At 35.6% G+C, this 6,806-nt stretch overlaps 1 long non-coding RNA gene across 1 annotated transcript; it reads right to left on the bottom strand.

The window, feature by feature from the left end:
- Positions 1-4,326: 4,326 nt before the first annotated feature.
- Positions 4,327-5,253, bottom strand: LOC145140719 (uncharacterized). Its single transcript, XR_013722249.1, has 2 exons — positions 5,191-5,253; positions 4,327-5,003 (listed from the first exon to the last, which is right to left on the bottom strand). It is a non-coding gene; the product is annotated as an uncharacterized LOC145140719 (long non-coding RNA).
- Positions 5,254-6,806: the final 1,553 nt, after the last annotated feature.

Below are 6,806 nucleotides of genomic sequence, written 5' to 3'. Positions count from 1 at the left end.
ATAAAACATCAAGATCTACTATCCTAATCTTCTGGAGTAGCTTATACTCACATGAATCAATTTAAAGGACCAAAATATGCCAAAAACCCTAACTAACTAGATCTAAGAGATGATTCAATAAGGTTGAGACTTTATACCTCCAAGAGGATGATTAAGGTGAATAGATTCTTGATCCACAAGCTTCAAATCAACAAGTGCTACTCCAATGGGTTCTTTTTTCTTCAATATGTACCAAAAACACAGCAAAACACAAAAAAGGCTCAATACTCTCTAAAAAGGGGCTAGGGTTTCGTGGGAATTGCTTTGGGACGAAAGAGGCTGATGAAGTTTTGTGTCATTTCCTCATATTTTGACCTAGTTGTATGAGGAACATTCATGGGCATGCATGTCCATAAAGCATGTATTTTTCTGTTCCCTTAAGGTCCCAAGAAGCATTCTAGAAGGTTTGAATTGAAGGCTTAGCAGATTTAGAGTTAAATCTGTTAAGCTTTCTTTTTATTGTTTCCACGGTGAGGCGATTTGCCTGCCAAGGCATGGAGTCTGGTTTGGGTCGTGACCGTTTTGTATGGACTGTACTATGACATGCTAATGATTTCTGGTTTGGGTCGCGACCGTTTTGTCTAGACTATACCATGACATGGTAATGCATTTTGATCGGGATAAAGTAAGGTAGCCATGGCATGGCCTTTGGTTGGCTATGATGTGGAAGGCGGTTAGAGTTGACTTTGACCATTGATCTTCGCCATTGACTTTGGGAATGGTTTGACTTTTAGTCAAATGACTACTTTCATTAGGTAGACTGAGAGTTTTCGTGTATGATTTGTTAGGAGTTGTGTAGAACCCCCTTCTTGAATGTATGAGCTGTTTAGTTGTCGACTGTATTTACGAGGCGAGTCTTCTCAGTATACTATGTAAGTTGCTAGACTCTCTTTGTGACTTTAGCATGAAAGACCACGGGAGGACCACGAAACTTGTATGAAATACCATGGGAGGACCATGGTAGTTGTACGAAAGACTGTAGGAGAATTACAACAGAGAGTGATTGTAATACCGTGGGAGGACCACAACATTCACACGTTATATTTGTTATGTTTGATATGTGGTATTTTAGGGAAACTCACTAAGCTTTGTGCTTACAGTTTTATTTTTAAATGTTTTAGACACTTCTGGTTCCAAGGGAAAGGGCCATGCATGATTGCATTGCATCTACCGGAGATTTTGCACTTATGATTTTATTCACTTTGATGTTATTTTAAAACGCCTTTGTCACTCTGATTATCCTTTGGAAGTAATGAATTTATGACTTGGTTTATATAGAAATGAAATTTTTACCTTATATTTTGGGACGTTACACAAACGAAAAATAAGTGGTGTACTCAAGAAATCTAGGTTTTCCTAGGACTAAATCCAAGAAAGAGAAAGAAGGGAACAAGAAATCCTCATAGAGATCTTTTAGAAACTATTGAAGATACCATCTCATTTAGGGCTTTTAGCCGCAAAACTAAGGAGCGGGTCGACTCTCTTATCCATTCCCCTATTATAGTTAATGAGACTAAGGTATGTTCCCTAATAGAGTTAATCGAAATTCTACGAGATTAATTAGTCTCAAGGAAGCATTGTTTTGTAACAAGAAGACAGATTCTTAAGAGTGAAATCTTCAGTCCTTAAAAAAAACATAATCCACTCGCAATAACAAGAACTTAAGAGGAAACCAAGGAGCGAAGAAGGGGCACACATAAGTCAATCTAGCAAATTTACAACAACTAAACCCTAGATCTGGACAAATGTCAGATCTTTTGGGAAATATACACAAGAAATCTAGATCGACTCAAAAGAGTCAGATCTACAAGGAATCACGGTCAAACAAGAAAATAGAAAAGGAAGGAAGAGATCAAACTCTACCTTGATATTCAGTTAATAAGACGAATTGAGCAACCTCACTCTGATACCATATAAAGAAACTCAATAACACACTTCTAACATAATCAGTTCTTCTTGAATCAAAGAACCAGATTATTTTCATGTACTTACAAACAGAAATCCTCAGTACAAATATCCTATTCTACTCTTTTATAACAAATATTAACACTCATTAAGAACTCATGAACAAGAACTACATATAGCTTGACACCCTAATTTTACAGAGAACTTTGAGAGAGAGTTTATGAGCTCACGTTTTGGTTTGTTGAACTAACGAAGCGAACCACTCAATAGTTCCTGTACAGTTAGACAAACTACCTAATACACAAATATAACACAATACTCACCTATATATACTTACCAATACAACCTTGCACTTTGTATGAAATGTTATGTTTACTGAATTTATATATTTCAACATAGTGGTGTGTAAAAAAATTAAGAGGGTATTATATTTATAGGAATTTTTTTAAGTTGATATTTGGAACGGTCAATGGACAGTTGTGAGTTGTTTTCTTCGCGTTGAGCTATGTTGTCCTCTACACAAGACTCCATTGGGCGTTGATGAGGGGCAGCGCTCCTGTGGCCTAACTCCATTGCGTTGAGGCTGGGCAACTCATATTATAGTTCCTTTGTTAGTCATGGTTTTTGCAGTATATGCCACTTACAAGCATCGGTATTCCACAAAGTAGGGTAATGGACTTATTAAGCTAATTAACTTTTCGGTTTGTTCACATCTGGGTAATTATCTTTATTTGTACACATCTAGGTAACGAATTTTTTGAAAGTGTTCACATATGACCATTATGACCTGGTGTAGCAGGTTACATTCAATCATAACCGGTCATAATGGTCATATGTGAACACTTCCAAAAAATTCGTTACCTAGATGTGTACAAAAAAAGATAGTTACCCAGATGTGAACAAACCGAAAAGGTAAAAGTAAATTACACGAATGGTCCCTGTGGTTTGAGTAATTTGTGCGTTTGGTCCCTAACTTATTTTTTTAACTCGGATGATCCCTACTATGTTGGTCCATGTCCCTCGGTGTTGGTTCGTCGGAGTTCAGGAACCGAAAAAAGAAGGGATGTCGAAGACGTCAATGTCATTAAATATGGGAAAGAAATAGAATTTGAAGAAGATAAGAGATGGGATGGTGACCGGTGGAACCCAGCTTAAATTTCTCAAATGTGGTTTTAGATTTAGGGTGAGAAGATACAGATATGTGGGGTCTATTAATTTTTTTTAAACATATAAAAAATAAATACATAAATAAGAAAATAAATTAAAAAGGGCACAATAGTCTTTTGAGGTAAGACAGAGACCAAACACACAACAAAAAAAACAGTAGGGATTAACTGAGTTAAAAAATAAGTTAGGGACCAAACACACAAATTACCCAAACTACAAGGACTATTCGTATAATTTACTTTTACCTTTTCGGTTTGTTCATATCTGGGTAACTATCTTTTTTTTTGTACACATTTAGGTAACGAATTTTTAGCAAGTGTTAACATATGACCATTATGACCGGTTATAACCAGATGTAACCTGCTACAGCAGGCCATAATGGTCATATGTGAACACTTCAAAAAAGTTCATTACTTAGATGTATACAAAAAAAAGATATGAACAAACCGAAAAGTTAATTACTTTAATAAATCCATTTACCCCCCCCCCCCAAAGTAACTCATATTGTCCACAAAGTAGCGGAAGTGATTCTCATAGCCAGTGTTTTAAAAACCGGTTTGAACCGGCCGGTCGAACCGGAAACCGAGGAAGGGAGCGGTTCAACTATCACCGGTTTTACATCAATTTCTAAACCGGATTGAACCGGCCGGTTTTTAGAAAAAACCGGTTGAACCGGTTAAACTAAATAAAAATACATAGAAAAAAATCATTTTCAATAATAAACATTGGTGAACTTTTTCACATCTATTTAGATTTCTCTAAATAAAAACGTATGGTATATGTTATGATGAATTGTATTCATCTAAAACTATATTTTGTTTCGGTATTATATTTTATTTTCTTTTTGACTTATGTGAATTGATGTAAAACCTATAGTTATGTGTTGTTTTAATGTATTTAGATTGGTCTACAACTTATTTTTATGTATATTTTTAATGTTTGAGATGTCAAATTCATGATTTATGTATGTATATATGTGTAGAAAAATAAGAAAAAAATATGAAAATTATAGAAACCGATCGAACCGGGAACCGGTCGCCATACCGGTCCAACTAAAAAACCGGTTTTTAAAACATTGCTCATAGCATTTCACAACTATAGTATAACATGCCACTTCTATATAGGCACAAAAGATGGTTGTCGCGTTGAGACAACCATATGATTATATAGTTAGCGGACAAAATTAAAATCACTTTTTAAACCATGTAGGTAGAATTCAACACAACGGATAATATATAATATTCAACTCTTGATGGTAACTTGTAGCGAACAGAAACCCATCCATAGTTTTGGTAAACTAGGTCTTCTTAGTAATTGGTTGACTAAAATGGAAGAAAATAAAAGGTTCACTTGTTGATTCCATAACATTGCCCTAAAACTTAAACAGAATATAATACTAATTTGGTCACATATCCAAACTAATAATATTCAATAGATAATATAAAAGAAAAGACGACATCATTCAATATAATACTAATTTGGTCGCATCTCTACTTGGTTACATAGCCTGCAGACATCAACTGAATGAAGATTAATCCAGAAGCGAGAACCATGAACAAAATGAATGACCCATTACTCATAAACCTCGAGCAGAAGTCATCCATAACAAAAATTTGATGAAAAGCAATCGCCATAGCAATGATTGCAATAAGAATGGCTTTCCTTGCAAGCTCCTCCATCTTTTTCCAGATTGTGGCTCCCACACTCATTTCAACAACAAGCACATTCATGGAGATGCATAGAGCTATCAAGGCCGCATTGATGAACACCCAATCCCCATCTGTCTTCCCAATGTTTGCAAGTCCTTCTGTGAATCGTAGCAGCCACATCCCACTGTTGAACGCTATGCATGCAGCTATCATCACCAAACCATTACGATTATCCATCCTGTTCTGCAGCTTAAACCATTAGTCAACTATTATTACTCACTACATTATATAACTTAGTGTTAGATGAAAGGAAAAGTCAACAAAGTAAATTAAACATCCTCAACAAAAACTTGTGGGGAATTTCATGAATCAAAGTTATCGCTAACGAAAGTTAATCTAAGAGCATGGAATCAGAAGGATGAAATTTTACCAGTTTTGATGCCCAAAATACTTTGTTCAATATGATGCTCCGGTGAGAGTCAAACCTGCAGGAGTTGTGAAAGAAAAAAAAAATGTAGGATTAAAACGTTAATTTAGCAAGGGATTTGTAAAAAACATGAGACGAAATGTAAATCAGGGATTTGATTTTCGGAATTTTTTTAGCAAAGTAGGACGGACACACACACAGATTGAGGTGGTGGTGCAGGTGAAAGAAAGCAGCTAGTGTTCTCCGACGAGAAAGGGGACGAGGGGAGGGTTCGAACAGAAATTAAGGTGAGATAAATGGGATTTTCCGGCAGGTAGGGTTGTGGTGGGTAAAAGGTAGGATGAGCTGGAATTTGGTTTTGTGAATCGAAGGGTGGTATAGCTTGTCTGCAGCGGGGTAGGGGTGTCCGATGGGATTGTGGTGCATGACAGAAAGGGAGGAAATGGAGTGAGGCGGAGTGAGTGGTGGTATATGCAAAGCTGATGGTTGTGTTTATGGCTTTACGGTGGTAGTGTACGGTGGGTTATCAGCGGCGAGGTGTGGCTGTGAGGGTTTATTGTTAGAGGAGGGAAGAGTGAGTGACAGCGGACGGCGGTGGACCGGTAACAGAAGATGAGAGAGGGGACGATGGTTGGAGAAGGAGAGGGAGAGATGAAGAAGACATACCTTCAAGACCTTGCAAATAAGTTTTGTTGTGAACGAGTATTCAGAATTGTCTTATTTATTGGGAAATCAACGTACGAAAAGAAACAAATAAACAATACGAATATACGTTGTTTTTTTTTTCTTTTTTAATATTATATTTTACTTTGCTCCCTGAAATATAAACCAGAAGAAACAAGAAATTCTTTTGTATTATTGTGAAAGGTTATCGCATACCTACTAAAATGGTCTTTGTTGCATTTTCAATTTTTCGCCATCTATTTTTTTTTTCTTTTTAAAATTTCATAATATCCTATGTATGTATATACAACCATTTTCAATCTTTTTCTTGCCAAAGCACTCTTTTGACAATCCTACAAAAATACCATCCCAATTAGTATTTTAAAACCTTTCATCTCATATAAAATGTTCCTATAAAAAGCTAACCACTACAAGAAAAAGAGGCATTAGTGACAAGAAAAATCGTCGTCAGAGTGTTATAATTTCATATACAAATACCAAAATAAACAAAAGTGTTATAAATTTATGTCACAACAAGTCTAACATACAAAACACAAACTAATGTTCCGATGAACCATCATCTCCGCTCCCCTCGTTTCCTCATTGATCGTCACTTTTTGGTTTTCCAGATTGAAAAAAAAAAACTTAAAGTTCCTCCCTACACGCTAGGTCATTTAGAATTGAATGAAGATTTTTCAACTACATAATAAATAACAACATATATAAACTTATAAGTTTAACTATCAAACATAAACAAAAACTACCAAAATACATTGCTACTTCTTGAACTTAAATACAAGAAATTCCAAAAGTACATTGCTATTTCTTGTACTAGGGACATAAACACAATTACCAAATCAACGTGCATTTATTGATGCCAAAGGATATTGTTATTTTTAAACTAGGGACAAAAAACCAAAGTACATTGATATTTTTTGCACTTGGAACATAAACAC

The sequence above is a fragment of the Lactuca virosa genome, chromosome 9 (genome assembly GCF_052849685.1).
Source record: "Lactuca virosa cultivar CGN04683 chromosome 9, Lactuca_virosa_CGN04683_v6, whole genome shotgun sequence".
In the NCBI taxonomy this organism is placed as follows: Eukaryota; Viridiplantae; Streptophyta; class Magnoliopsida; order Asterales; family Asteraceae; genus Lactuca; species Lactuca virosa.
Note: the sequence above shows the minus strand (reverse complement) of the source record. Positions and strands in the feature narration are given on the sequence as shown.